This window comes from Herpailurus yagouaroundi, unplaced genomic scaffold (assembly GCF_014898765.1).
Source record: "Herpailurus yagouaroundi ecotype Mexico unplaced genomic scaffold, PumYag 67700, whole genome shotgun sequence".
NCBI lineage: Eukaryota > Metazoa > Chordata > Mammalia > Carnivora > Felidae > Herpailurus > Herpailurus yagouaroundi.
In genome coordinates, this window is record NW_024420499.1 from 6,223,762 (window position 1) to 6,250,769 (window position 27,008).

Here is a 27,008-nt window from a genome sequence, read left to right on the forward strand (position 1 = left end):
AAATGTGTTTACTGAGAATAGCGGAGAAAGCAAATAGTGAAAATCACTAATATCTCAAAAAGAAATACATAAAAATGAATTCATTAAGAATAGGAAGTTCAGGGGCGCCTGAGTGGTTCAGTCAGTTAAGCCTCTGACTTCAGCTTAGGTCATGATCTCATGGTGAGTTCAAGCCCCGTGTCAAGCTCTGTGCTAACAGCTGAGAGCCTGGAGCCCACTTCGGATTCTGTGTCTCCCTCTCTCTCTGCCCCTCCCCCGTTCATGCTGTTTCTCTTTCCTTCAAAAATAAATAAACATTAAAAAACGGTTTTAAAAGGAAGAGGAAGTTCAACAATTCATAATATTCAAAAGGAATTTTTAAAAGTAAAAATAAGTGGTTGTGCTCTAACAAATGAAATATACAAAGGAATCAGCAGTTTGAAATATATACTCATTCCCAATATTCCTATTAACATGTCATTCAATTTAAAATATATTTTGCTTTTTTAAATTTTTAAAAAATGTTTATTTTTGAGAAAGAGAAAGAGTGTGAACAGAGAAGGGGCAGAATCTGAAGCAGGCTACAGGCTCCGAGCTCTCAGCAGAGAGACAATGTGAGGTTTGAACCCATGAACCATGAGATCATGATCTGAGCTGAAGTCAGACGCCTAACCAACTGAGCCACCCAGGTGCCCTAAAAACATATTTTAAAGTGGGCTTCGGAACACCTGGGTAGCTCAGTTGGTTGATCGTCTGACTTCAACTCAGGTCATGATCTCACAGTTCACTACTTCTAGCCCTACATAGGGCTCTGTGCCAACCAACAGCTCAGAACCTGGAGCCTGCTTCAGATTCTGTGTCTCCCCCTCCCCACCTGTCTATCAAAAATAAATAAACATTTTAAAAATTTTTAAAAAGATAAAGTGGGTTTCAACTGTAACATGACAGGAAGCATACTTGTTTTGCTTTCCAGGATATCTATTTAAATATGAACATTACACAGGTTTCTATAGACTCCCTGATCTTTTTTGAATAAAGAGGAAAATACAATGCAACTCATATTTTTAACATTATCAGCCATTTATTAATGTCGATTTCTCATATCAAAGGTTGTATATGCATTTCCTTTTGACATATATTACCAATTCACTAAATATACTTAAAATGCTGTGTGCTGATGGTCAGAAAACACCTATATAAGTCATAATTAATTCATTTGACAATCAAGTCAATACATGTAGAAATCCAAAACCTTAAAAAATAGTAAAACCAGAAATATCCTTGTAACTTAAAAACTGATATACAAGGTTGATATTCCTTTTTGTACTTACTACTAATACCATAAATAGGCCTATTCAAATAATAAATTTATCATGCCATTTACTTGCTGAAATAAATCTATATAGATGCTGTTATTGCTATATTACTTGTCATATCACATTTTAAATTCCATGAACTCAGGGATACTTTTTTTTTTTTGCTTTTAAACCGCTTTATTAATTTAATATTGTGAAAAGGATAGTTTTTCCTAAAATTAAGTGAAATTGCCCTACTGGACAGAAAGTTTCATACTGAGACAAAACAATATTTAATTATAAATTGGTAAGTAGAAACATCAAAAGGTTTACAGAAAAATGAAATCACAAAACTACAAGCTTGTAGAGCAGAGGCCACATTATTAACCTCAGTGAAAACCTTAGGATTCAAGGTATAAGGCAAAAGTCGTGATTATCAGGTTCAGGAGTTTGGAAGCACTTATGATGCCTCATTTGCTGCTCCTTAGTCTTTCTCTTGATTTCCATCATCTGCTGTATGAACTTTTCTACACCATCTCCCTCTTGATTGTGATCAATATGCCTGTTAGGTATGTTCCACTGAAAATTAGGGACAAGTCATCTCATTGGCCCCAGGCTAACATTTCTTCCAAGCTTCTGGCTTTCACTCCCTCTCGAATTGAGTGATTCCTCTCCATTCTGCACAGGGCCCTGTTCTCTTTCATTTTCCTGCTGGGCATTTTCTATGTTGAGATTTTTCACCGCTTGTTTCTCTTTGGATGCCATTGCTCCTGGGTCTATCCTTGCAGTTTCCTCCTCATTCCAAGGCTCACTGCAAGTGTGCCGCCAACCAGTTAGACCTGAACACCTGTTCCCCCTTCACTTCCTAATCTTTGGGGCCACCCCTGGCCCACAAACCTTCAGGGCCACTGGAAGCAGGTACCACACAAAGGGAGCAAGGGAGCAACCAACTGCTGGGTCTTGGGATCCTGTCTTTTAACAGCTATATGTTGCCAGACCCCAGCAAAATACAAGGAAAACTGTAGGGGCTCCATAAATACTTGTTGAATGAATAAATGACTCAAGAAAACTCAAGAAAAATTGATATTCCTATTTCAAGGAAGAGTTAAAAACTTACCTAAATGTTTGCATTACTCCATTAATGGGATATCTCCAGTACAGCCCTTTTATTTCTACTCTTTCCTAAATATGTAATCACTTAGTCCTACCTCCTAAGTTGACTCTCTTCATACCCTCTCTTTCTCTTGATACTGGGGTTAAAATTGCCAAATAAGAAAATTTTCAAAGATTATACCCTCCCTCTGCTAAATCCTATTCCTTTAGTCAGGAATCCCTCCCTCATCCCATCATATTTATTTAGTACCAAAGACAGAAATCTTTACAGTAAATATCATTACAAAAATTCCTTAGTGTACAACATTAATGTCCTTTCCTTAGTACAATTTCTCATTTGTTTATAGGTTATAACTTTTAAAATCAATATTAATACTGCAAATAAAATAGTATCTATCAATTGCAATGGAGCAAGATAAATATATCTGCATTGTGAATGAATGAATGAATGAATGAATGAATGAATAAGTAAATAAATAGTGAATGAATAGTAATGAATTTAATCATTCTCAGCAAGCCTAAACTTTGAAATTCAGATTACTGTATGTAGTCTCATCTGACACCAAAACAAGGAAAACACAAAAGAGACTATTCTGGGTAGAAAAACCTAAATAATGGAGTGCCATACCATGCTCATGCACTGGAAGACTCTACATAGAAAATACATCAATTCTCCCAAATTGATCTGTAGGTTTGATTAATTCCAATTAAAATTCCAGCAAGGACTTATTGACACAAACTAATTATAAAATTTATATAAAATGGGCACTAGAATACCTAAAACTACCTTGAGAAAAAAGAATAAAGTGGGAAGAAGAATCTGTCTACTTAATATTAAGGCTTACCATATAGCTACAGTAATCAAGACAGTATGTTATTAATGAAAAAAGAGACACCCATATCAGTGGAACAGAGTAAAGAGCCCAGGAATAGATACACACAAACAAACCCAGGTGATTTTTTTTTCAAAACTATAAGAGCACTTCAATGGAGAAAAGAAGAAAAGACAGCTTTTTTCAACAAATAGTGCTGAAGAAATTAAACATGGATCACAGACTTAAATGATTAAAACGAAAGTATAAAACTATTAGAAAATCTTTAGTATCCAGGGATAGGTGAAGTGTTGTTAGATGACACCAAAAGCACAACTCATAAGAAGAAATTATTGAATCATTGGACTTCATCAAATGTTAAATCTTTTGCTCTGCAAAAGATCCTATTAAGAGGATGAAAAGACAAGCTACAGATTGGGAAAAAATACTTACAAACCACATATCCAACAAAGAACTAAATCTAGAATATATAAAGAACTCAAAAACTCAATAGTAAAAACACAAAACAAACAGTCCAATTAGAAAATGGGCAAAAGACAATGAAGAGCCATTTCACTGAAGAGGATACAAAGACGGCAAACAAACACACCAAAAGATGTTCAACATCATTAGCCATTAGAGAACCACAAACTGAAACCACATTGCGCTATTACGACAAACCTATAAGAATAGCTAAAATGAAAAATAGTGTCAACGGTATATACTGGTGAGGGTGAGGAAAAAACTGGATCACTCATTTAGGGTAAGAATGCTACTCTGTAAAACAGTTTGACAGTATCTTATAAAAGCAAACATGCAACTACCATATGACCCAGCAATTTTACCCCTGGTCATTTAGCCCAAGAAATGAAAATTTGTGTTTACACAAAAACCTGTGCAGTAATATTCATAGCTTTATTTGTAATAGCCCAAAAGTGGAATCATCCCAGATTTCCTTCAATATGTGACTGGTTTAGTAAACTGTGGTACATACATAACATAGAATATTACTCAGTAATAAAAAGGAATAAACTATTGATAATCAGAAAAACTTAGATGTATCTCCAGGGAATTACACTAATCAAAATGCTAATCACATAAGGGGCGCCTGGGTGGCTCAGTCAGTTGAGTGTCCGACTTTAGCTCAGGTCATGATCCATGGCTCGTGAGTTTGAGCTCCATGTTTGGCTCTATGCTGATAGCTCAGAGCCTGGAGCCTGCTTCAAATTCTGTGTCTCTGTCTCTCTGTGCCCCTCTCCTGCTCATGCTCTCTTTCTCTCAAAAATAAATAAACATCAAAAAATTATTTAATTAAAAATGCTAATTACATAAAATTTCATACTGTATTATTCTATTTATGCAACATTTTTGAAGGACAAAATTTTAGAAATAAAGAACAGATTACGGGTTGCCATGAGTTAGGATGATGGTGGGGGAGGGAAAAAACGGGAGATGTGTATGGTTATAAAAGCACAATAAAATATCCTGTGGTGTTGAAACTGTTCAGTATTTTAACTTCGGTCATGGATACATAAATCTACATATGTGATAAAATTGTACAGAACTAAAACCCACACACAAAAATGAACACAAGTAAATATGGTGAAATCTGAATAGACTGATAGATTGTGTTAACATTAATATCCTGGTTTTGATATTATACAATAGTTTTGCAAGGTGTCACCATTTGGAGGGAACAGGTAAAGTATACGAAAGAACTCTCTGTATTATTTCTTAGAACTGCATGTGAATCCATAGTTATTTCAATAAAATTTTAAATTAAAAAAAGGTCATTTGAAAAGCTGTTCACTCTGTTATAGAACCTTCTAAATTACTTAATATTAGCAATGACCAAAACTTTAATTGCACATTTCAAATTGCCTACATAAATTGGGAACATAGTGACATGAAACAATTAATATACCTTACCACAGCACCCAATCTACCCACTATTGCCCAGTAAATGTTTGGAACTGCCTCTGGTTAAAAGTAAAGTAGGACTTTGATGGAAGAAAATGAAGAACAGTAAGGAAATATATGTACAATTAAAAAAAAATCTACCTCTTCAATGCTATTATTAGAGGAGAATTTTGAGTAATTATTTTCAATACGAAGTCAATAATATCAGCAGAAAGCAAAGTCGAGTAGCATTAGAATAAGACATTCTGCAAAAATGAAATAAAAACTAGGTGGAAAAGTGTTTTTAAAAATGCAACCTCAGAACCCCAAAGTAAATGTGCTTCAATTCAATTCAACAAACATTTTATGAGTATGGAGTCTATGCTAGTGCTAAAGGGGAATGCAAATTATATCCTCTAGAAGTTCACAATCTAGTGAGAAAGGCAGACACATAAATAACTAATGATGATACATGGCAGACATTGATAAGTGCTATAATAGAAGTGATATACAATGCCATAGACAAAGCTCTGAGAACAATTTGCTGTATGATGCAAAGGAGTCCAGAGCCATTTATGAATCAGCCAGCACATTTAAATATACACTGAACCTAACCTTCCTATAATGTGTCTTAGGCATTGAGAAAGAAAATTGCAAATGCATATTTTAAATGAGAACATATAATTTTAAATAATTCTGTGTAAATTCTAATACATGGGTAAGTTTCTTAGTAAAAAATAATTCTTTTTTCTTAAGATAGAAACATTTTAAGTATGAAATATACTAAAAACCAACACAATATTGGTTTAAATTTCTTATAAGTAATTTAAATCATTTAAAATTACTAGGGGATATTGGTTCAGTTGTTTATCAACTATGATACGTTAGCTGTATAAGGAGTTAACTGTAAAAAGCTAGTGAATTTTTAAAACACATAAAATGTTCTGACTTAGAGTTTAAGGTGCTATTTGGAATTACCCTTGTTTTCTTGTGTAAAAAAAAAAAAAACATGTTCATTGGTATAAGTTAAGGAGAAAAGATATGCCATCAGTCCAGTAGCATCCCAACCATCATAAAAAGGGAATTATTTTTATAAATATCACAGGGTCTTAAATATATGAAAAGATGCTCAACCTTACACAGAACATAAATGTAAATTAAAACCACAATGAGATATCATTTTTTCACCTATCATATTAGCAAAGATATAATGTTTGATAGCACAATGTGTTGGTGAGGGTTGGGGAAACAAGCACTTTTATCTATTACTAGTATAAGTATAATTGGTACAACCTCTATGGAGGATAATTTGGCAATATCCATCAAAATGACAAAGGCACATACCATCCAACCCATCAATTCCATTTCTAGAAAATTATCCTACAGATAGTACACATCTGAAATGACCTATTACAAGGTTATTTGTTGCAGAAAGGTAATAGCAAAAGTCAAGAAACAAGCTACATATTTCTCAGCAGAGGATTGGTTAAATAAATTATGGCACATCCATACAATTGAATAATACTACGTAGCCAGAGCTCTTTATGTACTAACATGGAATGATCTTAAGCAAAGTACAGAAAATGTATAAAAATAGGAAACATAAGTATGTGCATGTTTGCAAGTGCCCGCGGTTATATATGCAAGAAATAGCTCTAAAAACAAAAACAAGAGAAGTTAGTTAACACAGGATGCCTCTAGGAAGAACTATGTGGCTGGGCACAAAAAATGAAAGACTTTTAATTGTATAGATTCTAATAACTATCAAAATTTGAGCCACCTGAGTGTATCACCTAATCAAAAATAAGTGTAAGTTGTGGGATGGTGGGGAGAAAAAGAAAAACAATCCAAAGCAGCACAGCACATCTTCCAGAGCAAATTATTACAGCTAATTTCGGCTTAAAAAAAACCTTGGTGCAGGGGAAGAACCAAGGGAAACAATTTATTTCAGTCACAGAGTCAGCAGTTAAACAGGCTGATGTTTGTTTCATGGCATTATAATTTTTCAAGTTATTATATGTATTGTAAGTCTTGCTAAGTATTATAAATATTGTAGGGACAACCCCACTGAATTTTCCCAATTAGCTACAGGAGAGCTTTACCTTCAGCAGATCCTCGAGATCCAAAAGAAAATACTTGGTCAGAGAATCTACATTTTGGAATAAATCAGTATTTTGCACATAGAGTGGAACTATGTTAACAACATTGTGAGCATCATTACTTTCAAATTAGTGTATATGGAATAAACAACTTTGATTTACTTATTTTTCCTTTGAAAACTATTAGTTAACTCTCTTTTTTCTCTCACTTTCACCATCCCTCCATCCCTTACTCTCTGCCTCTGTCTTACACACACACACACACACACACACACACACACACACACACACACACAGTTTTAGAACTCAATATAGATCATTATTTCGTCCTCAGCCCTATGTACAATTCTATTGCACTCATCATGCTATATTGTAATCTGCCTCTCAACAGAACTGTAGGTTTTTTGAGCGTGAGGAGATTATGTACTAGTCAACCTGGCGCATGTACCAGAATGCAAAAGTTTGATGACTGTCTCACAAACCTCCTCCTCCAAACACTTTCTAATGTAATGATCATTTACTTTATTCCGATAATTTATTTTTTATTTTTATTTTTTAAGTTTATTTTTGAGAGAAAGAGAGAGCAGGGGAGGGGCAGAGAGAGAGGGAGAGAGAGAGTCTCTCAAGCAGGCTCTGCACTGTCAGCACAGAGCCTGACCCAGGGTTTGAACTCACTAACCAAGAACTGCAAGATCATGACCTAAGCTGAAATCATGATCATTTTTTGGGGGGAGGAGAGAGTGGGGGGCATGCGTGAGTGAGGGCAGATGGGCAGAGGAAGGGAGAGAAAGAGAGAGAGAGACAGAGAGAATCTTAAGTGAACTCCACATTCAGTGTGGAGCCAGCCAGATGCGGAGCTCCATCGCACAACCCTGGGATCATGACCTGAGCCGAAATCAAGAGTCCAACACTCAGCCAACTAAGCCACCCACTTGACACTATTCTGATAAATTTAAATCAGAAAAAAATAACAATATCATATCCTTCCACATGTTTCTTGTTTTGTAAACTTTGAGAAATTCTATATTAATTTTAGACAGTATATCTGAACATTTGCATATAGGACTATTTATATTTGGCATTTAGACCAAAAGACATTAAAATAAAAATATTTTTCGGGGCGCCTGGGTGGCTCAGTCAGCTAAGCATCCGACTTCAGCTCAGGTCATGATCTCCTGGGTTCGAGCCCTGCGTGAGCTCTGTGCTGACAGTTCGGAGCCTGGAGCCCACTTCAGATTCTGTGTCTCCCTCTCTCTGCCCCTTCCCCACTCATGCTCTGTCTCTGTCTCTCAACAATGAATAAACGTTAAGAAATTTTTTTAAATAAAAATATTTTTCAAGGTATCATTTGAAAGCATAAATAAAAAATTTTCTTATGCATAGTGTACTAGTTTGAATAGTCCTCCCAAAATTCATGACCACCCAGCCCCTCAGAAGGTGACCTTATTTGGAAATAGGGTCTTTGCAGATGTAATCAAGTTAAAATGCAGTCAAATTGGATTAGGGTGGGTCCTAATCCAATGACTTGGTGTCTTTACAAGACAGGGGAGATTTGGATACAGAGACACACACAGAGGGAAAACATCATGTGATGATGAAGGTAAAGATTGGAATGATGTATGTATAAGCCAAGGACTGAAAGGAACCACCAAAAGCTAAGAAGAAGAAAGGAATGATCCTCTCCTAGAGCCCTCCGAATGAGAATGGCCCTTCTGACACTTAGTTTCAGACTTCTAGCTTTCAGAATTGTGTGAGGCAATATTTTTTTGTTATCTTAAACCACCCATTTTGTGGTACTTTGTTAGGGCAGCCCTTGGTATCCATGGAATATTATATGTTCATTGCCAAGTAAAATGAAATAGTTAACTAATGTTAACAGCATTATCTTGGTCCTAAAAACATCCTAGTATTTTCCAGCTTGATCGTAATGAGATAATCAACAAAGGGGTAAAAATTATCTTCCACATCTCCCAATGTGAGGCTCTGGGAGTCAGTTTAATCACACAAATCCCAAATAAATCAAGTGCATTCCTAGATCCAGATTTTGTTCCAGCTGTCTATGAACCAAGAGGGGTGCCTTCACCGGACACTGACTCTGCCAGCACTCTGAACTTGGATTTTTCAGCCTCCAAAACTGAGAAATAAATTTCTCACTCCAACTATGATACTTTGTTATAGCAACCTGAATGGACTAAGACAGTAATTCATTCTGTAAGTACAATAAAGGAAAAAAATACTAGATAATCATCTCTGTACATGCAGAATTATAGTAGCCATTTCTGATTAAAACTCTCACCAAACTAGGAATAAAAGGTAACTTCTTTAATCTGATAAAAGGCAGCCCATAAGGCACACAGCTAACACAGAGTTTCTCAACAGTAGAACTATTGACATTTTGGCCTGGATGATTCCTTGTCATGCAGACTAGATGGGTATAGGTACTGTGTTTTGGAGGATAGTGAGCAGCATCTCTGGCCTGTACCCACTAGACACCAACAACAGCTCCCAATCATGACAACCAAGAATGACTCTAGACATTTCCAACTGTTCTCTGAGGGCAAAGTTTATGAACCCATTGAGAACCATTGAACTAACATCACATTTAATGGTAACAGACTGAATGATCTCCCCCTCGTAATTGGAACAAGGCAGAAATGACTAATCTCATCACTTTGCTCTCACTGCCTCTACTGAATATTGTACTGGTGGTCCTATCCAAGACAGCAAGGAAAGATACACAACTAATAGGCAGAGAGAATGGAAGGGGAAAAGTAAAACTTTTCAAAAATGGCATAATTGTACATATAGAAAATCCTGAAGGATCTACAAAAAGTTACTACTAAAAATAATAAAACTGGTACACTGAAATGTATAAGGCACTGCCAAGAAAAATTAAAGAATACCTAAAGAATAAATATAACATAGACATACAAAGGGAGATTTAATATCATTAATGTCAATTAGGCTATAGATACAAACACAATCCAAATAAACTTGCACTGCCTGATTTCAAGCCTTATCATAAAGCTAGAATAATCAAGACAGTGTGATATTAGTATAAGGATAGGCAAGCAGATCAACAAAACAGAGTATATGGTCCAGAAATAGATTCATACATAATATGGGCAATTGACTTGCAAAACAAGTGAAAAGTAACTCAATAGGAAAAGGATTGTCTTTCAAAAAATAGTGAAAGAACAACTGGATTTTCATATTAGAAATATTTTGGATATCAGTGAAATGGTTGAGTAGGAAACTCTGAGCACCTGTCCCTCCACAGAAACGTCAAACAATCAAGGAAGAACTGTCAAAATTAAACTTTTCAGAACTCTGGAAAATGATCCAAACTTTACAACAACCAAGAAAATGTTGAATCAAGAAAAATACAAATGAAAAGTGGTAGAAAAGGTCTGTGGTGCTTTTGTTTGTCCTTACCCAGCTGCCTCCCTGGCTCAGTGGCACCTTCCAAGAGGGCAGCCACCTTCACACTGTGGGACCCTTGTCCTTGGTACCAGAGGCAGCAGAGATTTTGTTCACAAAGTATTGTTTGTCTGCACTAACCTGTCTGGGGGCCACCTGAAGGGCTGATGCAGGGCATTTGTCTTTGTTTCACCTAACTTAGAAAAGACTCAGGACAGCAGAGCAGTAGTCATTGTGAAAAACACTGTAAGGTGAATGGACAATTCACAGTTGCCTGGGGCAAAAGACTGAAGGTAAGGCATATGGATAAACTCCCAAAAGCCTGTGAGGAAAACAGTGGAGATTTTTGGGGAAAAAAAAGGCATTGAAAAATGTCCATGTTTACTGAGGAATTTAAAAAGCCAGGTATATGTCCAGGGGAGGACCCATGCTCAGCAAAGACCTGAGAAAAACTTATGTTTTCACAATGGCTGATCTCCAAGCACAGTATAAGCAGGAAGTGAAAGCTAAGTCAGAGTTGCAAATGTCCTGGCTAAGTGTTGAAGGACTGCTACAACAAAGAGCCAATGCACAAAGACGGGAGATTTTTCTTCTTCCTCCTTTTTTTTTCTCTTTTGTTCTCCTTTTCTCTCTCTCTCTTTTATTGGTTCCTGGCATTCAAAGAAATATCCTTCAAAACCCTATCTCATGGGTGCCTGCGTGGCTCAGCCAGTTAAGCATCTGACTTCAGCTCAGGTCATAATCTTGCAGTTTGTGAGTTCGAGCCTTGTGTCAGGCTCTGTGCTGTCGAGCCTTGTGTCAGGCTCTGTGCTGACAGCTCAGAGCCTGGAGCTTGCTGTGGATTCTGTGTCTCCCTCTCTCTCTGCCCCTCCCGCACTTGCAGTCTGTCTCTCTCTCTCTCAAAAATAAACATTAATTTTTTTTAAAGCTATCTGAGCAATAGTTAAAGCAACAGATTTCAGTACCACACATGACAAGGTATATGGTCTCTACGTAAATAAGTTGCAAATGTCACTAAACAAATAGATAGCTACTTCCCTCAACAATAAAAAAGAGGAAACTCTAGTAAAGGGAAAAATCTGATTTCCAGTTACCACATTTAAAATAATCAAATTCTGTTTTCAACCAAATATTACAAAGTAAAAGGTAAGTGTAGCATGTTTAAGAAAAAATAATTGACAGAAGTTATCACTGAGGAAGTCCAAATGCTGGCCTTATTAGACAAGGACTTTATCTTTTTAATTTATTTTCTCATTAAACTTTAGTTTTCATGGGTCTCAAAATTCTGTGACAGATTTTTGGTCAAGTTATTTCCATTAAAAATTACTAATTTTAAAAACTAATAACTTAAAACTGTCACACACACACACACACACACACACACACACACACAACAAATGGCCCACAGAACATTCTTCTTTCCTTCTGAAGGTTTTACAATGCATTATTATCATTAACTAGTCTTTTACTATTAAACTTACATGGCCAATTGACAGAAACAGTTCTGAAACCATTCTTCCACCACTGTTTAAAGACTGGGGTGGCAGGTATCATGGCTAATATTAATTTTGCCTTCTGAGTTTTCTGGGCAGACTTGGTGACCTTGCCAGCACCAGCTGTCTTCTTGTCCACTACTTTAATGACACCCACAGCAACCACCTGTCACAACCACCTGTCACATGTCATGAACAGTAAAACACCCCAGAGGAGGATAGTCACAGAACCTCTCAACACACATAGGCTTGCCAAGAACCATTTATTAACAATGGCAGCATCACCAGATTTCAAGAACTTGGAACCATCTTCCAGCTTCTTTCCCGAATGATGATCAATCTTCTCCTTTGGCTCAGAAAACATGCAATGTGAGATTGGGACTATCTAGCACAGGTGCATATCCAGCACTGATTTGGCCTGGATGGTTCAGGATAATCACCTGAGCCATGAAGCCAGCTGCTTCCATTGGTGGGTCATTTTTGCTGTCACCAGTCACATCACCACAATGGACATTTTTTACAGATATGTTCTTGACACTGAAACCCACAGTGTCCCCAGGAAAAGCCTCACTCAAAGCTTCATGGTGCACTTCAACAGACTTGACTGGAGCAAAGGTGAGCATTACCAGGTTTAAGAACACCTGGTCTTAAGTCTCTACCTGGCTCACAGGGAAAGTACCAATACCACCAAATTTGTAGATATCCTGGAGGTGCAGAATCAAGGGCTTGTCAGTTGGATGAGATGGTGGCATAATGCAATCCAGAGCTTCAAGCAGTGTGATTCCACTGGCATTGCCAACTTTATGGGTGACTTTCTATCTCTTGAACCAAGGCATGTTAGCACTTGGCTACAGCCTGTTGTCACCATTCCAATCAGAAACTGGCACAAATGCCAGTGTGTCAGGATTGTAGCCAATTTTCTTAATGTAAGTGCTGACTTCCTTAATGATTTCTTCGTATCTCTTCTGGCTGTATAGTGACTCAGTGGAATCCATTTTGGTGTGTAAACACCAACATTTAGTTGTTTTACACCCAGTGTGTAAACCAGAAGGGCATGCTCATAGGTCTGCCCATTCTTGGAGATACCTGCTTCAAATTCACCAACACCAGCACTAACAATCAGGACAGCACAGTCAGCCTGAGATATGCCTGTAATCGTGTTTCTGATAAAGTCTCTGTGTCCTGGGGCATCAATGATGGTCACATAATACTTGCTGGTCTCAAACTTACACAGGGAGATATCAATGGTGATATCACATTTACTTTCAGCTTTCAGTTTATCCAAGACCCAGGCATACTTAAAGAAGTCTTTTCCCATCTCAGCAGCCTCCTTCTCACATTTTTTGATAGTTCTTTTGCTGATCCCACCACATTTACAGATCAGATGACCAGTAGTATTACATTTGCCCAAATCTATGTGTCCAATGACAACGATGTTGATATAAGTCTTTTCCTTTCCCATTTTGGTTTAGTTTTAGTGGTGGTTTTCATGACACCTGTGTTTTGGCAAAAAACCCATTGCAAAAAAGCTAGACAAAGACGTTAAAACAACTGTCTTAAACATACTCAAAGAGCTAGAGAAAACCACGGACCAAGAACTAACGGAAACCAGAAAAACAATACGTGAACAAAAGGAAAATACCAACAAAGACATAGAAAGTACAAAAAGGAACCAAATAGAAATTCTAGAGCTAAAAAGCACAGTATTTGAAATGAAAACTTCAACAGAGGTGTTTAACATCAGGTATCACAGGCAGAAGGGAAAAAAAATCAACAAACTTGAAGATACAACAATTGAAATTATCCAGTCTGAGTGGAAGAAAAGAATGAAGACAAATGAGTGGAGCCAGGAAGCCCATGGGACACCAAGCTGAACAACGTATGCATTTTAGAAGCACCAAAAGAAAACGAAAAATAATATTTAAATATTCTTTTAAGAGTATTTTAAGAAATAGCAGATGAAACCTTCCCAAGTTTAATTATACATGAATCTACACATTCAAGAAGTTCAATGAACTCCAGGTACAATAACCTCAAAGAGATCCAAGAAATATTCTAATCAAACCGTCAAAGACAGGGGCACCTGGGTGACTGAGTCAATTGGGAGTCTGACTTCATGATCTCACAGTTTGTGAGTTTGAGCCCCACATCAGGCTCTCTATTGTCAGGGAGGACCCCACTTTCGATCCTGTGTCCCCCTTTCTCTGCCCCTCCTCTGCTCAGAAGATGTAAATAACTGAAAATAAATAATGAAAGATTATGGAACATTACTACTAACTTTACAGAAATAAAAAGGATTATAAGAGAATACTATAAATACCAAAAAAATTAGACAACTTAGATGATATGACCAAATTCTCACAAACATGCAAATTATTAAAACTAAATCAAGAATAGGGGCGCCTGGGTGGCGCAGTCGGTTAAGCGTCCGACTTCAGCCAGGTCACGATCTCGCGGTCCGTGAGTTCGAGCCCCGCGTCAGGCTCTGGGCTGATGGCTCAGAGCCTGGAGCCTGTTTCTTTAGTCAAAGAAAGACAAATATCATGATTTCACTTATATGTGGAATTCAGAAACAAAACAAAAGAGCATAGAGAAAAAGAGAAGCAAACCAAGAAACAGACTCTTAACTATAGAGAATAAACTTCTAGTTATCAGAGGGGAGGCAGGGGGAAGGATGGGTGAAATAGGTGATGGGGATTAAGGAGTACACTTGTTGTGATGAGTTTTGGGTATTGTATGGAAGTGTTGAACCACTCTATTGGTACAGCCAAAACTAATATGAAACTGTATGTTAACTAACTGGAATGTAAATAAAAACTTTAAAAAGCAGATGAATGGATAAAAAAGAAGTGGCATATAGAGAGAAATAAATATTACTCAGTCATAAAAAAAAGAATGAGATCTTGCCATTTGTGCCAACATGTATGGACCTAGAGGATATTATGCTAAGTCAGAGACAGACAAATACCATATGATATCACATACATGTGGAATCTAAGGAAAAAAACAAGTGATCAAATAAAGCAGAAAAAGACACTTAAATACAGAGAACAACTGGCAGTTGCCAAAGGGATGTGGGTGTGGGGACAGGCAAAATTGATAAAGGGGATATAGACGCACAAACTCACAATTATAACATACATAAGTCTCAGAAATGAAAATAAGCATAAAGAATATAGTCAATAATATTGTAATAATGTATGGTGACAGTGACTACACTTATAGCGGTAAGCATTGAGTAATGTATAGAATTGTCAAATCACTATGTTGTACACCTGAAACAAAGGTAACATCATGTGTGAATTATATTTCAATAATTAAAATAAGGAAAATGAAATAGAGAATCTGAGAAAAGAGAAACATAGAATCTGAGAAATCTTATAACAATCATTGAATCAGTAATGAAAAACCTCACAACAAAGTATAGTCCACAGATAGCTTCACTCATGAATTCTACCAAATATTTTTAAAAAATTTAACATCAGTTCTTCTCAAACTCTTCCAAAAATAGAAGAGGAGGTAATACAACCTAACTCATTCTGTTAAGCCAATATTATCCTGATACCAAAACCAGACAAAGATACTAAAGAAAATTAGAGACCAATACCCTCTATAAAAAACAGATTTTAAAAATCTCAACAAAATACAAGCAAACTATATCCAATAATATACCAAAAGGATTATATACCATGACCTAGTGAAATTTATCCCATGATTTCAAGGGTGGTTCAATATAAGAAAATTATTGATATAGTAGGACACATTAATAGAACAAGGAGAAAAAAAATCATGTGTTCATCTTAATTGATACAGAAAACACATACGACAAAATCCAACACCCTTTTATGATAAATGTACTCAGAAATTAGGAATAGATAGAAACTTTCCTTTTTAAAAAATTTAATTATTTATTTTTGAGAGAGAGAGAGAGAGAATCCCAAGCAGGCTTTCTGTGCCATCAGCATGGAGTCCAACACGGGGCTCAAACCCAAGAACCATGAGACCATGACCTGAGCTGAAATAGTCAGACACTCAACCAGGTGCCCGTAGATGGGAACCTTCTTAACATGACAAAAATTATTTATGGAAAACTCACAGCTAACTCAATACTCAACTGCAAAAGATTGAAAGCTTTTCCTCCAAGATCAGGAGTAAGACAAGAATGCTTGCTTTTATCAATTCTACTCAACATGGTACTAGAAGCCTTTGCCAAAGTAATTATGTAAGGAAAAGAAATAAAAGACATCTAAATTTGAAAGGAAGAAGTAAAACTGTATCTATTTAGAAGACATTATCCTCTATACATAGAAAGTCCTAAAGAATCCACAAATAAAATATTAAAGCCAATAAATGACTTCAACAAAGTCTTAGGGTACAAGATGAATACAAAAATCAATTTTGTCTCTATACAATCATAATGAGCAATCTATAAAGGAAATTAACTAAATAATTCAATTTACAATACCATCCAAAAGAATAAAATATCTAGGAATAAATTTAACCAAGTAAATGAAAGACATGTACATAGAAAACTAGAAAACATTGATGAAAGAAATTTAAAAAGATCTGAATAGGGGTGCCTAGCTGGCTCAGTTCGTAGAGCATACAACTCTTGATCTCAGGGTCATGAGTTCAAGTCCCACTTTTGGGGTAAAGCTTATTTTTTTTCAAAAAAAGTGGGGAGTGAAGATGTAAATAAGTAGAAAGACATCTTGTGTTCCTGAATTGGAAGACTCAGCAATATCAAGATGGCAATACCACCCAAAACAATCAACAGATTCAGTGAAATCTTTATCAAAATTCCAACAGCCTTTTGAGCAAAAATGGAAAAGCTGATCCTCAAATTCATGTGGAATTACAAGGGTCCCCATATACCCAAAATAATGTAAAAAAGTAAAAGAAAGTTATAGGACCCACACATCCCAATTTCAAAACTTACTATAAAGCTAATGTTGGTACTGGCATAAGGATGAACAAATAGCCTGTGGAATAGAATTGAAAGTCCAGAAATAAACCCATACATCTATGGTGAATTGATTTTTGACAAGGGTGCCTAGACCATCCAATGTGGAAAGAATAGTTTCTTCAACAAATAGTGCTGGGATAACTGTATATCCACATGCAAAAGATTGCTACCTCATGTCATTTACAAAAACTAATTCAAAATGTATCAAAGAACTAAATATAAAATCTAAAACCATTAAAATCTTAAAAGAAGCCATAAGAGTAAATCTTCATGATGTTGGATTTGGCAATGGAATATTAGATATGACACCAAAAGTATGAGCAACAACAAAAAAATAAATTGGACACCATGAAAACTAAAAACTTTTGTGCATAACAGGATATTACTAAGAATGTGAAAAATGACCTACCAAATGGGAGAAAATATTTGCAAATTGTGTATCACTTTAGTGCCCAGAATATATACAGAAGTCTTATAACTCAACAACAAAAGGACAAACAGTCCAATTAAAAAATAGGCAAAGGCCTTGAATAGACATTTTTCCAAAGAATGGATACACAAATAGTGAACATACACATGAAAAGATGCTCAAAATCATTATTCATTAAGAAAATGCAAATCAAAACCACTATGAAGAATTATTTCATTAACAAACTAAGATGACCATAATAATAATAGTAATAACAATAAAAAAATAAAAACTATTTGAAGGAGGTGGAGAAATTGTGCTCGTGCACTGCTGGTAGGAATATAAAATGGTTCAGCCCTGTGGAAAACAGTTTGGTGGCCCCTCAAAAAGACAGGATTACTATATGGACTAGCAATTTTATTCTTAGGTATATACCCCAAAGTACCAAAATCAGGTGCTCAAACAAATGTGTGTGTGTATGTGTATATATATATATATATATATATATATATATATATATAACAAATACACACACATATATATGTGTTCATAGCAGTGTTATTCACAATTGCTTAAAGGTAAGCAATCCAAATGTCCATCAATGGATGTGTAGATAAACAAAATGTAATATATTCATATAATGCAATATTACCCAACCATAAGAATGAATGAAGTACTGTTAAATGATATGATGAGGATCAACCTCAAAAATATTCTAAGTGAAAGAGGCCAGACACAAATGGTCACATAATGTATGAAATATCCAGAAGAGGTTAAATCCACAGAGACAAAATGCAGATTGGTGGTTTTTAAGGGCTGAGGGGAGGATGGAAATAGAGAGAAACTGCCTAAGTATGAGGTTTTATTTTGGAGCAATAAAAATGTTGGAACTAAACAGAGGTGGTGGCTGCACAACATGGTGAATGCACTAAATGTCACTGAATTATTCATGTCAAATGATTAATTTTATGTTATGTGAATATGCACCTCAATAGATTTTTTAAAGAATTGAACTAGGATCCTTACATACTGTACACAAAATAACTCTAAATGGTTCAAAAGCTCTAAGTATCAGATAAATAGAAGAAAAATAGGCAAAATTAAAAACCTTAATGTAGTTAAAGGCTTCTTGCACATGACACAAAAAGCAATAATGATAAAAGAAAATAATTGATAAACTAAATTTATTTGTTAAGGGAAAGAAAATACAACCCACAGAATGAAAAAATACTGTTTGTGAGAGTGTACATATGACAAAGAATTCGTACTCGGAATATAAAAATTTTCAATTTAAGAAGATAAGCAATAAAACTTTTAAAAAATGGGCAAAGATTATAGAATACAGATCACAAAAAATATTTCAAATAAGTAAGTCAGATAAAGATAAATATCATATGATTTAACTCATGTGGAATTTAAGAAACAAAACAGATGAACATAGGCAAAGGGAAGGAAAAATAATATAAAAACAGAAAGGGAGGCAAACTATAAGAGACTCTTAAATACAGAGAACAAACTGAGGGTTGCTAGAGGGGAGATGGAGAGACAGGCTGGATGGGTGATGGGCATTAAGGAGGGCAGTTGGGATGAGCACTGGGTGTTATATGTAAGTGATTAATCACTGGGTTCTGTTCCTGAAACCATTATTACACTATATGTTAAGTAACTTGGATTTTTTTTCTTTTTCTTATTAAATATAATTTATTGTCAAATTGGTTTCCATAAAACATCCAGTGCTCATCCCAACAAGTGCCCTCCTAACTAACTTGGATTTAAATACAATTAATAAAAAAAGATATCTGAATAGTCAATAACTACATGAACCCATGTTCAGCATTAGGAAAATCTAAATAAAACAAGATACCCTCTCATATCCACTAGGATGTCTATAATTAAAAAGATCCTATACACTGCTGGTAGAAATGTAAAATAGTATCATCCGTTTGACAAATATTTCCGCAGTTTCTTGTTAAATACTTTATATACTCCATTTATTTGTATCTACCCAAAAGAAATGAAAACTATGTGTACAAAATGACTTGTACACAAACGTTCATCGTGAAAGATAGATCAGTGGCTCCAAGGGAACAGAGACAGAGCAGGATTTCACTGGAAAAGGATATACGTGAATTTTGGGGGGTAATGAAACTATTCAATATCTTAATTATTGCGGGTGTATACATTTGTCAAATTTAGTAACTGTACACTTAAAATGGATGTAGTTTATTATATGTAAACTATACTTCAAAGAAAGTTGGTTTAAAAAAATAGAAGAGAGGGAAGCCTAAATTGGGACTTGGATATCTTCAGTAAGATTTCCACAGGCAACTCCCAAGAGGGACGCTTCATTGAGGTCCCTGTTTGAGCCAAGGAATGCGGAGGCCAAACATTGTTGGAATAGCTAAGTTATTCACTTGTTCCCTTAAATTTACTAAATGGTATGCTGTATTTCCTGAAATATTCAAAGTATTTATTTAAATTTCGTTTGAGTGGAAAAGAACCCCCTAAATTAGTTTAGGAATAATAAACTTGCATATATGTGACATATATGTGTAACAATATATGTACCTATACTGTATCTAAATATTTAATTTCAATTCAATAAATAATTGAATAATCAAAAACCTTAGGAAGCTTCCTAGGAAATCAAAGTGCTCAAAGTAGTCTTAACAGTTTCTTCCTATGGCTACAGATAAACCTGTTTTCTTGTTTACAAATTAGTTTTAATTTTCTCTTTACAACTACTTCCACCTCTCCCCCCCATTTTCCTGTCTCTCTTTTGGTCCATTTAATTTCTAGTCAGATAACACTATTTAAGGAATTGTATCTGTTTTTTTAATGTATCAAATATTGGTATATGCATATTTAACTGGCATATACCAGTGAATACGGTATTAATACCTTTAGAAATACCAATACCTTTAGAAATAAACCAGAAAAGTTCTTTTAAGTCATCTTTCCACTTGATGGTAAAGACTAAAGCTGAAGAAAGATACTCAAAAAAGGAAAAAACAAATTAGTATGCCTAAGGAAAGGCAACTAGATTCACTGAATTATACTAAACGAGACTACAGATCCCGTGGAAAATCACAGTCATTATTTATTTAACACATACTATGTAATACACATTAAGATACTTCAGGCTAGTATTATTGACCTAATGAGTACGTGGAAAAGTCATGACTTAAATTAAGCTTGACATCAACATCCATGCTCTAAAACAAACCATTACTCAATTCTACTATAGAAACTTTAAAACCAACTATTTATTTATTTATTTTTATTTTTTTTAAATCTATTTTTAATTTAAACCCAAGTTACTTAATATATAGTGTAATAATAATTTCAGGAATAGAATTTAGTGATTCATCACTTACATACAACATCCAGTGCTCACAAGTGCCTCCCTTAATGCCATCACCCCTTTTAGCTCTTTCCCCCACCCAACACCCCACCCGCAGCCCTCAGTTTATTTTCTGTATTTAAGAGCCTCTTATGGTTTGTCTCCCTCTCTGTTTCTATATTATTTTTACTTCCCTTCCCCTATGTCCATCTGTTTTGTATCTTAAATTCCACATGAGTGAAATCACATGATATTTGTCTTTCTATTGCAGGGACTTCATACTGTCATAAAAAGAGAAGAATTTTTCCTACCTAGTGCAAACACCAAAACGCTAAAACAGTCCATCATCCTAATCCTAGGTCCTTTGGTGTCCAGGATACACTATTTCAGCATTCTCTCTACCTCGGTTCTGAAGTATAACCTAACTTCCAAATCCTACTCTTCCAAAAATTTGCCAAATTCCAATAATTTGTCACTCCTGACAAAGGAATGGCTAGGAAATGTGCAGAATCTTCCAAGAGGATGGATATAACAGCCTAATAGCATGCCACTCTCACTTTACCTAGCTGCATTCACCTATACCATCTTCTAGACAAAATCAGAAAGTCTGCATCCTTTCAGGAATACAAACCCTAAAAGTGTTATCTCCCTTCCACAACACCCTTTGCTCCAGCTGGGTGACAGGGCCGAATCTCAATCACTGAGTTTGACACAATTTTCTTTGTCAGGAAAATTATAACTTGGGGTTGGGTACTGGGGAAGAAACAGGAAATATGATTCAAAATTTTCAATCAATATTGGAAAAAAAAAGCATAAACTAATTAAAATTTATTAAATTAAGGCTTTGGAATAAATTATAGAAATTACAAGTAATTAAAAACTAAGATACCTTTTCGAAGTATTTATTAAAGAGTGATGACATATCTTACAAATCCTCAATATTTCTAATTCAACTAGAAAACACACATTAATTTATTTTTGAGAGACAGAGAGAGCACAACCAGGGCAGGGGCAGAGAGAAGGGGACAGAGGATCCAAAGCAGGCTCTGTGCTGACAGCAGCAAGCCCGATGTGGGGCTTAAACTCTTGAACTGCGAGATCATGACCTGAGCTGAAGTTGGACGCTCAATGGACTGAGCCACCCAGGTGCCCCAGAAAACACTCAAATAAAACATAAAGGTTTGAAATTATTTTTTTAACCAGGAAGGAATTTGTATTTTATAGCAACTTTTATGTCAATTTATCTAAAGATTTTAGATACATTCACAAGGACCTAAAATAATAGGTTTCATACATACATTACATATTTTCCTCCAAATATAAGTGAAAAAGTTGGATCCAGCATTCAAAATCACTTTTTTAGTGTTGACAAAGTAAAAGTGGAAAGGTGTGGGTTACTCAGTGGGGGGCAGGGGGGAACATAAGGAGAATATGTGTTATGTTTTATATGAAAGAGTACAAATTAAAAATGACTCCTCTTCATTGTGTTCAATGACAAAATTATTACTGGCATTAGGTTATTCTGGCAGCCTCTGGAATTTTTTTTAAGACTTTTTAACCTTTATTGATTTTTGAGAGACAGAGAGAGACAGACCATGAGTGGGAAAGGAGCAGAGAGAGAGGGAGACACAGATTCCGAAATAGGCTCCAGGCTCTGAGCTGTCAGCACAGAGCCCAATGCGGAGCTCGAACCCATGAACTGTAAGATCATGACCTGAGCTAAAGTCGGATGTTCAACCAACTGAGCCACCCAGGCGCCCCGCCTCTGGAATTTTTTAATTTTTTTTAAATGTTTATTTATTTTTTAGAGAGAGAGAGAGAGAGACAGAGTGTGCATGGGGAGAGGGGCAGAGAGAGAGGGAACCACAGAATCCCAAGCAGGCTCCAGGCTCTGGGCTGTCAGCACAGAGCCCGAGGTGGGGCTCGAACTCATGAACTCTGAGATCATGACCTGAGTGAAGTTGGACACTTAACCAACTAAGCCATCCAGGCACCCCCTGGAATTTTTTACTTAAAACAAAACATAACAAAACAAACAACAACAACAAACATTGAAGTTCTATTTTACTACACTTGATCTTAGCCAAAAGGCTGAAAAGCAATGAAGTTGTATTTTAGAAAAGCAGATAGGAGAAAACTCAAAAGTTGACCTGTTTATTAAAAAAATAAAATCCTGTTTTAGTTATTTCATTAATTCATCTAGCATTCTTGTCCTTAAATAATGATGGCATAAAATAGTTAACTGTAAAATATGTTGTTAAACTGTTTAAATCCAAAAAATGTTGAAATCTACAGCCATAAACTAATATTCAATATTTTTAAATATTTTTTATTGCAAAAGTAATAAGCATTTACTATAGATAACTGAGGAAATACAGATAAGAAAAAAACCCTATAATTTCGCTATCATCCTCTAAGTCTTTTTTTTTCCACTTAATTTTGAATAAACATTTATCAAGGAGATGAAACTTTAAGCCCTAAAGTATTCTACCCAAGTGAACCAAGTTAATGTTCCTATAAATACATATTTCCATTAACTGTGATTTAAAGAGTATCTATGTTTATATGCTTGCTTTCTATATCAATTTACAATTCTATTAATGTTTAAACCCAATAAAAAATCTTTACAGAATTTTTAAGTACCATGAGGTAAAAATACAGATGAAAAAGTAAACATGTAAACAAAACTAAGAAAAAGATTATAATCTGAAATAACTTAATCCCTTTGGCCTCTTGAATATTTTTCGTTTTTCAGATTAAATCAGGACTTGATTTTAAAAGGAAGCCTGGGCATGCTAAGTGAATTAAGTCAAAGACAAATACCATATGATTTCAGTTATAAGTATTATCTATAAAACAAAACAAATTAATAAACAAAAAGCAGAACCAGACTATAAATACAGATCAAACTGATGGTTGCTAAAGGAGAAGGGGAGGTGGGCAAAATGGGTGAAAGCGACTGGAGAGGTACAGGCTTCCAGTTATGGAATTAATGGGTCACATGAATAAAAGGTACAGCATAGGGAATATAGTAAATAGTGTGGTGATGTCGTTGCATGGTAACTGATGGTGGCTACACTCCTGGTGAGCAAAACATAACCATAAGAGTTGTTGAACCACTATGTTGTATACCTGAAACTAACATAACATCACGTGTCAACTATACTCAAATAAAAACAAAGCCTGGGTAAATAATGTTCATAATGCCTCTTGGAAATCAGAAAGACTTGATTTTGAACTCATCCTTGTTTTTTACCATATTGACAAATTCAAATTATAATGATTTTAACCATCTGAAGAAAAAAAATATTTCCCTTTCCCTATATGTGTATCATGGTTTGGATTAAAAAAAATGAGACTATAGGTGTGAAAATCTATTAGGAAACAGATACGTTTATAAGCTCATGTTTTTAATATAAGGGTTGTCAATCTGCAAATTCAAATGTGTCGGTCACATTAGTCAGGAAAACAAATTCAAGCCCCTGAAGATGAACCCCTTTTTCAGCCTCTAAAAAAGGTGACCTCAGTTTAGTTTCATTTGTTATTTTACAACATTAGTCTGTGGTTTTTTTCCATTATACAGTATACACAAATGAAGGCATGAAGGCAGTGATAAGGTCTAATAAACTTGTGACATAACAAAAAGAAGTCTTTACTGCGACTGTGGAGAAAAATGAAATGCCCAAATAGGCTGTAAAAGATAAGCAAGCAAACAGAATCGAGAGAGGTGATGGCAAAAAATGAATTTACCCACTATTAACCAAATTACTATGAACTGAGTATACTCATTCTGAAGGAAAATCATCTTTAAAAATTAAAAACCCAGGAACTCAACTGACCATAAGAACTAGAAAAAAAGCGGAGTGCCTGGGTGGCTCAGTCGGTTAGGTGGCCGACTTTGGCTCAGGTCATGATCTTGCGGTTCGTGAGTTCGATCCCCGTATCGGGCTCTGTGCTGAGAGCTCAGAGCCCGGAGCCTGTGTCAGATTCTGTGTCTCCCTCTCTCTCTCTGACCCTCCCCTGTTCATGCTCTGTCTCTCTCTGTCTCAAAAACAAATAAACGTTAAAAAAATTAAAAAAAAAAAAAAACTAGAAAGAAAGCTCTTATTTTCTTTCTTCCAAAATGTATCCAGTATTTCCAGGGAGTAAGAGGAATGGGAGATGAGGAAATCCATAACCTACGGAGATAAATTCTGCCAGACAGTGGAAACTTTCAACATACTCACATCTGAAGAAAATGTATAGTTTATTTTACAAATCACAATGTAATAAGAACTGACTCCTTCATTTTGAAACAAAACAATGAAAATTAACATGACCTTAAAGCTAGGGCAAATTGGCTCATTAAAAGCCAGCTAGGAAAACTACTAGGGAAGGGATACTGAAGCTTAATAAATGCTTCACATTTCAAAAGGCTTCCTGAAACTAAATTAACTCAAAATGGGTAAGGCCATTTCCTACAGGGTCATTGTTCAAGCATTTTTCCTACAAAGTCAAAATGAAGGAGGATAGAAAAAGAGTCTTCTTATTTCAAAATAAACTGAAGTACATTTTTTCTAAAATAATTTCTAAAATATTTTTATCTATGACCAAATCTGACCTATTATAGTTAAATTCTTTGTTTCCTAAACATTATCAAAGAGAAATAAAACCCCTAAATAAATAGAAAATAAAAACTATCATAACAATGCTAGTTTCTCTCCCCTCAAACTTCACAGGCAAGATCAGAAATATCTTTATCCTAAGATTAAAGAAAGATTCCGAGTATGAGAAAATTAATTAATCATTAAAACTTTAGTTTCTGTTAATTATGTGAAAGGCTTTCTGCTAGATGATGTGAAGTATAGAAGTAGAAAATTATCACTGCTCTTGAGGTAACTTCTACACTGTTGGTTTAGACAGATGGATAGATGGATGGATAGATAAGGTAGACAGATACACAGGTAGAGATATAGGTATATAGATGACAATATGTAGTTTTAGAAGTCTTCTCAAAGGAAATAATCTGAAATACAAATAATTTTATTCAAAAATGTTGACTGCAGTGTTATCAAAAAAATGAAAGCAGGCTATGTTGAATCAATTGCTATTGGACTTGCCGTCTTCCATAAACTATCAGAAAACTGCAAAATATGTGAAACCAATATTTTTAGACATTGGGAAAAGTTAGAAAAGACAGTAGTCTCAACACTTATATTAAACGTTCTCTTGAACGCCCTAACAATAAGATAAAGAGGAAAAAAAAAGAGTGTGCATAGTAGAATAAAAGAAGTAAACCTATCTCAATTCACAAAAGACATAATGACATTTGCAGATAATTCTAAGTAATACACAAAAGACTTCCAGAAATAGTAAAACAATTTAGCAAAATCACAGAATATAGGTCAACAAAAACATCAATTTTGTTTCTATATATTGACAATAACTGAAAACAGAAAATAAAATACAATACCATTAATAATACTATTAAAACAAATGAATACTTAGGGATACATTTAGAAAGTATGTATAACACCTACACACTGAAAAGTAGGAAACATTACTGAGAGAAATTAAAGAAGACCTTAATAAACAGAAATATATATCATGTTCATTTATCAGAATATTGAATGCTATTAATACATCAATTTTCTCCCAAATGATCTTCAGATTAAACAGTCTAATTCAAAATTCCATGAGTTTTATTTGTATGAGTTGAAAAGCTAATTATAAAAGTTATATAGAAATTCAAAAGATGAGGAGGAAAAGGATGAGAGGAGGAGGGAGAGGAAGATGAGGAGGAGGAGAAAAACCAAAAATCTGAAAAAGAACAAATGTGGAGATTTGCACCACCTGATTTAAATCCTTATTATAAAACTACAGTAATGAAGACAATGTGGTATTAGCTTAAAAATATACATATAGGTTGATCGAACAGATTAGAGTCCAAAAATAGACCCACAGATATATGGTTAACTGATTTTCAACAAAGGCACCTAGTTATTAATTCAATGGGGGAAGAGATCATCTTTTCAATAAATGGTGCTAGAACTAAACATAATGGGGAACAAAAACTGCACCAGTATTCTTACCAAATACCATACACAAAATAACTAAATGAGTAAGAAGGTAAAACTATAAAAGAAACTTTTAGAAGAAAACATGGAAGAAAATCTTGATGCCCTTAGGGTAGTCAAATAT

General features: G+C 35.1%; 1 protein-coding gene and 2 pseudogenes across 8 annotated transcripts in view; all 3 read right to left on the reverse strand.

Moving 5' to 3' along the window:
• Positions 1–27,008, reverse strand: part of COL4A5 (collagen type IV alpha 5 chain) — a 269,256-nt gene that overhangs the window by 218,258 nt on the left and 23,990 nt on the right. The window lies entirely within an intron of this gene.
• Positions 1,683–3,554, reverse strand: LOC121025751 (protein BEX4-like; annotated as a pseudogene).
• Positions 11,864–13,966, reverse strand: LOC121025750 (elongation factor 1-alpha 1-like; annotated as a pseudogene).